Here is an 11237-nt window from a genome sequence, read left to right as displayed (position 1 = left end):
CAGAGAAAGAGAGACAGAGACACAGAGAAACAGAGAGAGAGACAGAGAGGCAGAGACAGAGAGACAGACAGAGACAGATACAAACAGAGGAAGAGAGAAAGAAGGAAGAATGAGAACAGGAACTGGGGCCAAGCTGTAAAACTTGAAAGCCTGCTCCCAACAATGTATTTCCTTCAGCAAGGTTATGTAACCTTCCCATAGTATTACCAACTGATTGGAGGCCAAGTGTTCAACTACAGGAGCCTCTGGGGACATTCTTCATTCAAAGCTTGAACTGTGAACCAAATAAACTCTTCTTTATTGTTTAAGGTTCCTTTGCCAGCGTATTTTATCACCGTCACAGGGAAATAAGCCAAGGCATCCCCTTTGCAGGAAAAGGTTGTGCCTAACCCACTGTGTGACTCTGCCTCCCAGCTTTACATCATCTGATTGTAATCCCAAGGTACCCTGCAGCACCCCATAATAACAGTTATGAAAAAGGAGGGGAAATGTAAAATTTAATGTGATGCTTCACAGCTTCCATTCTGAATGCTGGTTCTAACGGTATAGAGGTTCATCTTTGGGTACGGTTAATTTAGGTAATGTTTTTTATTTATTTTCACAATTTTTCAAATAATAAAGCTTATAAAAATTTAAAAAGTCCTCTCCAGATCTTACTGTTTCCTACTTCTTTCATAAGATTCCATGCACTCTGCCCAACAGTTGGCCCTAAGTCTCAGCATCTGCTTTGATAGTCTGCAGGACAGAGCCTTTCAGAGACCCTCTGTGGGAGGCTCCTAACTTGTTTCCTGTTTTCTTCTTCTTCTGATGTCCATCCTCTTTGCTTTTCAGGATGGGGATTGAGCATTTTAGTCAGAGCCTCCCTCTTGATTAGTTTCTTTAGGTGTACAGATTTTAGTAGGTTTATCCTATATTATATATCTAAATGAGTGAGTATATACCGTGTGTCTTTCTGCTTCTGAGACAGCTCACTCAGGATGATCCTTTCCAGTTCCCACCATTTACCTGCAAATTTCATGATTTCCTTGTTTTTCATTGCTGAGTAATATTCCATTGTGTAGATGTACCACAATTTCTGCATCCGTTCTTCAGTTGAGGGGCAGCTGGGTTGTATCCAGCTTCTGGCTATTACAAATAAAGCTGCTACAAACATGGTTGAGCAAATGTCCTTATTGTGTACTTGAGCCTCTTTTGGGAGCAACAGAACCAGAAAATTTGAAAACAGGGGTCTTTCCAGAGACTCATATTCCAAGTACCATGCATGGAGATAACCTAGAACGCCTGCACAGATATAGCCCACGACAGCGTAGTATCCAAGTGGGTTCCATAGTAATGGGAACAGGGACTGCCTCTGACATTAACTGATTGGCCTGCTCTTTGATCACCTCTCTCTGAGGGGGGAACAGAAGAAGACAATGCAGCAACTCCTGATGAGACCTGATAGACTAAGATCAGAAGGAAGGAGATGAGGACCTCCCCTATCAGTGGACTTGGGGAGGGGCATGCGTGAAGAAGGGGGAGGGCAGGTGAGATTAGGAGGGGAGGAGGGAGGGGTTTATGAGGGGATACAAAGTGAATAAAGTGTAATTAATAAAAGTTAAAAATATAAAATAAAAAAATTTAAAAAAAATTAAAAAGTAAAGACACAAATGAATGAGGGAAAAGAAAAAAAGTTTCTTATCAACCCTTTGAGATGTAACAGGACCCACCAAAATAGTACATGTGGGTAGTGCTGACTCAGCTAAACATGACTCTGCTTGGGGAAGCCCACACCCGTGCTCTCTAGTTGTCTTACTTCTGCCAAGTGCCTCTCTGTCAACTGTGATACATAACATTTATGTTAAAATATCTTTCAATAAACCCAACCTTGCTCTATACTGTCAGGTCCTAAAATCATTCTGTAGGTTTTTGCGTGAGCTGAGGTGCCTAGAAAATTAACGGCCCTCCTTAGGATGCTGTAGAGGAAAGCATGAAGTAACACCCACTGTACGTGCTACGTTTTAAACTCTGCTATATTTGGGGTTCTTTTCTAAAATTTTATTTTAATTTTTATTAATTACACTTTAGTCACTTTGTATCCCCCCGTAGCTCCCTCCCTCCTCCCTTCCCAATCCCATCCTCCCACTCCCTTCTCCATGCATGCCCGTCCACAAGTCCACTGGTAGGGGAGGTCTTCTTTTCTTTCCTTCTGATCCTAGTCTATTAAGTCTCATCAGGAGTGGCTGCATTGCCTTCCTCTGTGGCCTGGTAAGGCTGCTCCCCCTTCAGGGGGAAGTGATCAAAGAGCAGGCCAATCAGTTCATGTCAGAGGCAGTCCCTGTTCCCATTACTATGGAACCCATTGGACACTGAGCTGCCATGGGCTACATCTTTGCAGAGGTTCTAGGTTATCTCCATGAATGGTCCTTGGTTGGACTATCAATCTCAGAAAAGACTCCTGTGCCCAGATTTTTTTGGTTCTGTTGCTCTCCTTGTGGAGCATCTTGTCCTCTCCAGTTCTTACTATTTCCCACTTCTTTCATAAGATCCCCTGCACTCTGCCCAAAGTCTCAGCATCTGCTTTGATACTCTGCAGGTAGAGCCTTTCAGAGGCCCTCTGTGGCAGGCTCCTGTCCTATTCCCTGTTTTCTCCTTCTGATGTCCATCCTCTTTGCCTTTCTGAATGGGGATTTGTTTGTAGCAGCCAGAAGATGGTAGCAGCCCAGATGCTCCTCAGTTGAGGAATGGATACAGAAATTGTGGTACATTTATACAGTGGAATATTACTCAGCAATAAAAAATAAAGAAATCATGGAATTTGCAGGTAAATGGTGGGAAATGGAAAAGATCATCCTGAGTGAGGTATCCCAGAAGCAGAAAGACACACAGGGTATATACTCACTCATAAGTGGATATTAGACATATATTATAGGATAAACATACTAAAATCTGAACAGCTAAAGAAACTAATCAAGAAGGAGGACTCTGGCTAAAATGCTATTTGGGGTTCTTAATGCCTCCACCTGCCTTCCAATCCTCCAAAGGAGAGAAAGTTTACAAAGGAAAGGTGACATATGCCTGTTTAGACTTAGTTCTGGCTGGCTAGGGTCATCAGGTTCTTTGGGAGAATGCCAATCTCAGTCTTCAGGATATCCAGCAGTCCAGCAACAGCAAACAGCAAACACAGCAGGATGAAAAAGTAGCCAGTCTCCTCCTCCATACCTCTTCTTTAAGCCTCTTACTCTCTGGGCTCTGGTTTTCACACTCAGAGTTCTCAGTTCTCAGAATTTCACTAACTGCAGCTGGCAATGACTACACCCATCTCCAAGCCCATGAGGTGAGTATCAGCTGTGAACAAACTAAGGCAGCCCCATATCCCACACTTGGGCTTAACACAAAAACATATTTACTTAACAACTGAGTTTTTAAAGAAACCCAAGCTTCTACTATACCTCACCACTGACAACTTATTATTATTATTATTTACTTTTACTTATTTATTTACAATTTATTCACTTTGTACCCTGGCTGTAGCCTCCTCCCTCATCTCCTCCTGGTCCCACCCTCCCTTTCTCTTTTTTCCCTATGCACCTCCCCTAGTTTACCGATAGGGGAGATCTTCCTCCTCTTCCATCTGGCCCTAGCCTATCAAGCCTCATCAGGACTGTCTGCATCTTCTTTTCCTATGGTCTGGCAAAGCTCCCCCTGCTCAACCAGGGGGAGGTTATCAAAGAGCTGGCCACTGAGTCTGTTTCAGAGACAGCCCCTGCTCCCCTTACTAGGGTACCCACATGGACTGAGCTGCCATGGGCTACAACTGAGCAGGGGGTCTAGGTCTTCTCCATGCATGGCCCTTTGTTGAAGCACCAGTTTCTGTAGGGCCTGTGGGCTCAGATTTTTTGCCTCTGTTGCTCTCCTTGTGGAGCTCCTGTCCCTTCCAGGTCTTTCTATCTCCCCCTACTTTCATAAGATTCCCTGCACTCTGCCCAAAGTTTGGCTATGAGTCTCAGCATCTGCTTTGATACCCTGCTGGGTGGAGTCTTTCAGAGGTGCTCTGCTGTAGATTCTTACCCTGCTCCCTGTCTTCTCCCACTTCCGATGTCTATCTTGTATTTCCTTCTGAATAAGGATTAAGCATCCTCTCTAGGGTCTTCCTTGTTGTTTAGCTTCTCTAGGACTATAGATTTTAGTATGTTTATCCTATATTACATGGTTAATATCTGCTTCTAAGTGAATATATACCATGTGTGTCTTTCTGCTTCTGGGATACCTCACTCAGGATGAACTTTTTTAGTTCCTACCATTTGCCTGCAAATTTCATGATATTCTTGTTTTTAATTGCTGAATAGTATTGCATTGTATAAATGTACTACACTTTCTGTATCCATTCCTTCCATTGAGGGACATCTGGGTTGTTTCCAGATTCTGGCTATTCCAAATAAAGCTGCTATGAACATAGTTGTTATTATTATTATTATTTTTTAATTTGAGTCTGTGTTCTTAACAGTTTACCTGGGAAATACAGAACACACATTGAAAATCAGATTCAGTTTTAAAAAGATAAACAATTTAAAAAGTGAATTGTAAATTGTATCTTTTGTATACAACACGATTCCTCTGAATTCAGACAGACATTGTGGGTTTAAGTTGTTATTGGAATCTTTGTTAAAAGGCAGCGTTAGTGGCTTTGAGTCATGCACGTGTACACGCTCAGTGTGCACAGATATGGCCCTTGGAGAGGTGCCCGGTGGCCATTGGGATCAGTCAGGAAGTAGGGTTACACTGAACACCATTGGACAGAAGATTTCTTACAGGGATTATACCTGCCAGGAATGTAGGAGCAACTGGGAAGTAAGAGCGAAACAGAAATAGGAGGACCTAGGGGGGATGCCAGGGGTCCGTGTTGCTGAAGGGATGGCCATGTTACGCAGGTCGGAGTGTGTAGGAGCACTCTACTGCTCTCTCTGAGAAGCCAGGTGCTCCAGGGGCCAAACCAGAGCCACAGAAAGGTCTCGGTGCAGCTGATTCCTCTCCGTGACCAGCTAAGCAACAGACAGTATATTGCGGTTACTGTTGGCTAGCAGAGGAAGCAGCTGCACCAACCAGCTGGATGAAGGATAGGGGAGGACGGAGGACCACTGGTGCTCTACAGGAAACTTCCAGTCTGACTGTGACTAATGTGGGTGCAACACCTTGCAGGAGCACGGGCTGCTGCTTTATCCTGCCTTCCAAATCATGTATCAGGTTCTCTTTTGATCAGCATAACGCCAGACCTTCAAAGTTCTTAAGCAAATGCATAGAGCACAGGGCAACACTGGGTAGGAGACCCTGCGGGAATACAGAGTAAGAGGACTTCGTTCCTCTGGTTAGAAGTAGCAGACGCTGCAGGAGTGTCACATGAGGTATGCTGAGAGATATGTCCTCTGACAAATAACCCCCCTATCTGCCAATGAGCCCTCACTAGCCCAGGGCTCACACCATGAGTCCCTATTTTGAGGTAATATATTCTCTTTATAAAAATTTCCAGTTGGAATGGAAAATTTTACTGAGTCAATACATCCAATCTGATTTGCCTGTTATTTATTATGTGTACAATGTTTTGCCTGCATATGTGCCAGAAGAGGGCACCAGATCTCATTGTAGATGGTTGTGGGCTAGCATGTGGTTGCTGGGAATTGAACTCAGGACCTCTGGAAGAACAGACAGGGCTCTTAACCTCTGAGCCATCTCTCCAGCCGGCTGTTGTTTATTTAAACATACAATTTCCTTGATGGTTTAGCTCCTGCCAAGGGCAAGATGTAGAGGACAACAGACATCCCTGTTGTTTCACAGGATAAGGCTGAGCTGACTTTCTTGCTGTAAGCCCACAAACAGTTGAAGGGCATATAAACAAGAGGAAGATGTGCACAAGTACGTGGTGCTGAGATGAGGGAAGGGGATGGGAAAGTCACACAGGACAGGAAAGGAAAGAGGAGGAATGGGGAAAAAGCGGGGGCTAGAGAAACAAAACTAAAGTTGGATTTTACAAAATGAATAATGAAAAGCAATTCTTTGTAAGCTAACAAAAATAAGAATTTCATTTGCAACAGTGATGAGGTTACAAGCATGTGAAATGGTACTATTCATATTTACTTTTATGAAGATAACACCAGGATCATTTTCATTCTGAACAGCTGTATAACTGCAATCACTTGTTCTTTAGTCCCATAAAAACCTAAGGTCCATTCAGATTTCTCACATATTTAATTTAGCTCTGCTTGCTCCAATGATATACTTTAAGACCTGGGTGTTTAGTGGGCCCCGTTTTTGGCCTTTCCTTCCATTTTTTCCTTTCTGAGACTTCTTTTTTTTTTTTTTTTTTTTAAAAAAAAAATGCAATGACTGTTTCTGTCTCTTCTAAAGCGGTAGGACTACTGTGATGGTTTGAATAGAAATGGCCCTCATAGACGCATGTGTTTAAATGCTTGGCACTGGAGGGAGTGGCACTATTAGGAAGTGTGTCACTGCGGAGATAGGCTTTGAGGTCTCATATATGCTCCAGATAGGCCTACTGTGGCACACAGTCTCTCTCTGCTGCCTGCAGATCAAGATGTAGAACTCTCAGCTCCTTCTCCAGCACCATGTCTGCCTGCATGACGCCATGTTTCCCACTATAAGGATAATGGACTAAACCTCTGAAACTGTAAGCCAGGCCCAATTAAATATTTTCTTTTCTATGAGTTGCTGTGGTTATGGTGTTTCTTCCCAGCAATAAAACCCTAACTAAGATGAGTACTGACAGACAGTGGAGAGTTACTCATATTCTAGCTGCTCTCAGATATGACAGACCAGAGCGAAATAAAGTAAGAGACTGGCTTTTGGGCCATGCAAGTTCTCTTACAGTGTACTCGAGCCGTCAAGGTGAATTAATAAGGAAAATCGCCATTCATTTATACCTGTGGATGTTAGCAGTCATCTCTGCTAGGCTGCCAACAGAAGGTCACAGCTCCCCTGCCAAGGAGATTGCCAAGAGTGAGTGGAGGTAAAATCAGTTCGTTTTCAAACGTTGTTTGGAGACCTTCTACTCTTTGCCAACCGACGAGTGCTCTGTTCCTTCTCCCCAGCCCGGCCCTTTCCTGAATCTTTAGATCGCTTTGGAACATGCACATGCTCTCTTCCTAAAAACATGAAGAAGCAATAAATCAGCCAGTTAAAGAAGACCCAGCCAGTCCGACACAGATCGATTTCACAGGGCGGTCGATGGGCTGCTAATAGAATTACAACTACCTGTCAAAACAGGGAAAATATATCTGTGGCGGTGACAAAGGGCAGATCAATTTTAGAAGAGGCTTTTTACTTCTTGCAACATAGACGTGGAGTCCATGGATGGCCCTGAAAGTCTGTAATTTTGAGTAGAAACCATCTACCTAGACTGCTCAAGCTAAGGTTACATCAATGCTTCTGGAATAACACTTGGTCCTCTCTTTTTCTTAATGGAGTTTGTCTGGTAACTGTAACAATTTGCTTTCTAATAGATTATAACACAGAGCAATTGCCTGAAAGCACACTTTATTAACTCTGTTACCTAAGTAAGTTGGTCTTGTCCATTAAATAAATTACATTCCCACGAACTTAGCATTTCTACTCCTTCAGAAAGGCGTGTACATTGCCAAGGACATCTATCTAGAAAAGCTTTGTCTTGTAAATCAACTTGGTCACTTTCAGAGGCTTTATAAACAATTGACAATGCTACTTTTACTGGGAGCCACTTATGTGCTCAGTCAGTCTCCTGCAAAGAATGCAAACCATGAATTAACACCATGTTCATTTAGGTCAAGAATCCTTTCCTTCCATTTATCCTTCCTTCCTTTTCCCTTCCTCCTTCATTCCCTCCCTCCCTTCTTTCCTTTCTTCCTTTCTTCTTTCCTTCCAGAATTAATTTAAAAATTTAATATACAGTAATTTAGATCAATTCCATGAATTTTCAAATAATCAGACACAAACAAAAATCACCTGATACACAATGGTAATAACATGGAAATGAAAAGCTTGTGGGAATGCAATTTACTTACTGGGCAAAATGAGTTTGTAGGCCATTTGTGCCTGTTGTAAGAGACCCTCTCCCTTTTCATAATCAGGTAGTACAACAAGTGTCATATTTGCCAAAATTAAAAAAATCTGAGGCACCCTAGTTAACAAATGGCTGTCCCATTGGTGGGGAGCTCCCATGTGCCAGTGTAGACACATGCAAAGACACGCGGCTTTGCAAACAGCTTACCTGCCGTGAACCACTTGACTAGGGTAAGGTGCTTAAATCCTCTGCTGTGAGGGACATTCACAGTGGTGACCCCATGTGTTTGTAATGAGGATAGGAGCTGCCATACTAAACCCACTGTTTCCCAATGCAGAAGGGAAGGGACCTGTGACATTCCTTTGAAAATTTTCTTAACTCTGGGGATCCAGATGAGTATTTCCCTGAGGTCTGAGTAAGCCCATCTTCCAGTCCTCATCCCTCCCTTTTTATGTATCTTGAGGCTCTTACTGCCTGGAAGAAGGTAACGCATGTTTGCTGAGCCGCACTTGCTGCCTGGCCTTGAGGGCCAGTGAGGCAGCCTTGTGGCCTAGCTGACCTCACTGACTAGGGCTCTCATGCACAGGACACCATTTCACCTCCGTTTCCACAGTGAGTGGGAAGGGAAATGCACAAACAAGAGGATCATTATGTTTCAGAACATTAGTAACCAATGATACGTTAAAAAGTAGTGCTTTATGAAAGCTGAAAGGAGTTTTCTGACTAAACCTGATTACAAGCAGAATTCAAAGACTGTACGTGGTTGTGGAAAGGGCCAGGCGCTCTGTAAGAGACTCTGTTACCAACTTACAGCCACGCTTGCCTCTCGTTGGGCCCAAACCCCATCCCTGCTCATGTAGCTGTTTTATGTTACCCTGATGTTGTCCCAACATCAGAGCTATTGCATTAACACTATTGCTTGGCACAAACAAGTATTGACGGTAGCCTTAAATTCTTTTTCTATTTAACACCTCCCCCCAAAAAAACCCCTCATGTTTGTAGAGATGTTTATGTAATAAATCCATACTTGGGCGCTTTTGCACTGTCACTCTGGGAACCTGTCTTCCTCGGCGTAGTAAAGCCAACGGTCATTTTGAGATGAGAGGAGCAGCACGATCTCCTGGCTCCATACTGGACATCTTAAGTGTGATGGAGCAGAGGAAGAACGTTGAGTGACTTCAGCTTCGAGCTTGCCTTGCACCGAAGTTCTTTGTGTAAGTCTATGCCTTCTACCTCAAGTCCCCTTTGTGCTCAGGAGGTGATACCATTGAAAGTAATCATGAAGGGGGTTGCCAAGGTCTGAGCTGAGTGGGAAGGCAATCAACTGCTGATTGCTGCCTGGAACCAGAATCAGAGAGTGTGTCCCTGAGAAGAACGAGCATGTTCTGGCTGGTATCTGGGCAGAGTGTGGGCTTCTTTTTCATTTCTGAGGAAAGGAGGCAGAGGTTAAGGGGTCTAGGGTTGGGGCCCGCTGCAGAAACCCACCTCCCACTCTTAGTCTGGGTGATGTTTGGTGTGTATTCTGCCTGCTTTGCCTTAGGTCTGCTGTGCAGTAAGTGGAGAGAACTGAGGCTAGGTTGCAAATCTTAAAAAAAAAAAAAGTAAAAAAAGAAAAGAAAGAAGAAAAAAACCCCTCTTAAATTTAAGAACTGCATGATGTGATTATTGCTTTTTTGGATCAAAGGCGAGACTCTGCGAGGTGCTGTCATTCTGCTGCCAGTGCAGTCATTTCCTTCCCTGTGGGTTCTTCCACGCCACCTCCATCCTGGAGACCTGTTGCAGCTACTGCCTCTCCTGCACACTTCAGAGTGTAGAGGGAATACTGTTTAATTGTCGAGCAGCTCATCAGAATTGTAAAGGTCAGTGATAATAGGCAACAACTTACTCATGTTTAAAAACAGCAGGATGTGACAAAAGCAATTTATCTTGATAAATGCACTTTAGAAATCTGTTGAGCTTGTTTCGTCTCCCTCAGGCTCTCCGTCCATCTTCATCCACTCCTCTCCTTTGCTCTTGCCTCCCTTTAGCTGTAAGCTCTTTATTTTGCACTGTCTGGTCTCCTATGGCTCTCCTTCACACTGTAACAATGCTCCTGTCTTTTGGGTTCCTTTTAAGCTCCCCCCACCCCAGTCATCTTATCTGACTTCCTTCTTTATCTTCTTCTATCCCTTATCTCAAACATTTAGATGTCTTTTTCCATTAATAAAACTGAAGTATTCTTGTATTGTTACCATGGTTTCATGGATTGCATTTCACCTGCTTCTATATGACCTCCAGCTCTTCTTCAAGGACCTAGCCAATTATTTCTGTAAAAGCATAAATCAGAGCATGCACAGGTGGTGTCTTGTGTGAGCTCACACCCGGCACCTCTGGTCCTTGTGCTACACTTTCCAGTGTCAGCTGTGGAGGCCGTGGGTGCCCATGGTGCTTCAGTGGTGCATGACCGCCAGGGTTCCCGCCATGTCCGGGTCCCTCAGAATCAGGGATCTTGCCCTGTGCCCCACCTGGAATCACAGAATACCTGCATGCTGGCATGAGGAAGGCTTTTGAGGATGGGGTGGTGACAGAGGGCGTGTTCAGAGGTGGTAGCTCTGGTTCACTGAACGCTTGTGGCCACCCCATGTTCAAGACATAGAGCCCTCCAGCGCTGTTTGCTGACTTATGTGTAATAACTACCTGGTAACAAACCACACTTCTAGATGTTGTATATACAAATGAGAGCACTGAAGAACACTGATTCCCAAGCCTTTTACATGTGTATAGGGCCCCAACACTCCCTACCGTCAGACACCATCTTCTATACTCTTCCCTCCATTGTCCTGCACTCCCGCCTGACTGCTTTCTAGGTAGGGTCTTTGCTCATGCTCTTCTATCCTCCTGGAACAAGCACCCCACCCCAACCCCTTGTGCTTCTTTTTCCACGGGAAACTGATTTCTCATGGAGCAGTGTCATTTCCTTAGCACGTGCTCCTTCAGGACCATCTCCATTTCATTATGGAGCCTGTGAGAAAAGAAGATGGCAGAAGAGCAGCTGTGGAGTAGGGTCAGCAGGGGTCCATTTACCTCAGGGCACTCGGACTTTAGCCTCCCTGTTCCTGCCCTGGATGACTGCAGGGAGCATGTTTTCTATATTTGGATGCTCCCAGGCCTGCAATGTAATAAAGTAAGTATTCACTGCTGGCTGGATGCTCACTTATGTCATATGAGA

The sequence above is a fragment of the Psammomys obesus genome, unplaced genomic scaffold (genome assembly GCF_907164565.1).
Source record: "Psammomys obesus unplaced genomic scaffold, mPsaObe1.curated_primary_1811, whole genome shotgun sequence".
NCBI classification, from domain to species: Eukaryota; Metazoa; Chordata; class Mammalia; order Rodentia; family Muridae; genus Psammomys; species Psammomys obesus.
Note: the sequence above shows the minus strand (reverse complement) of the source record.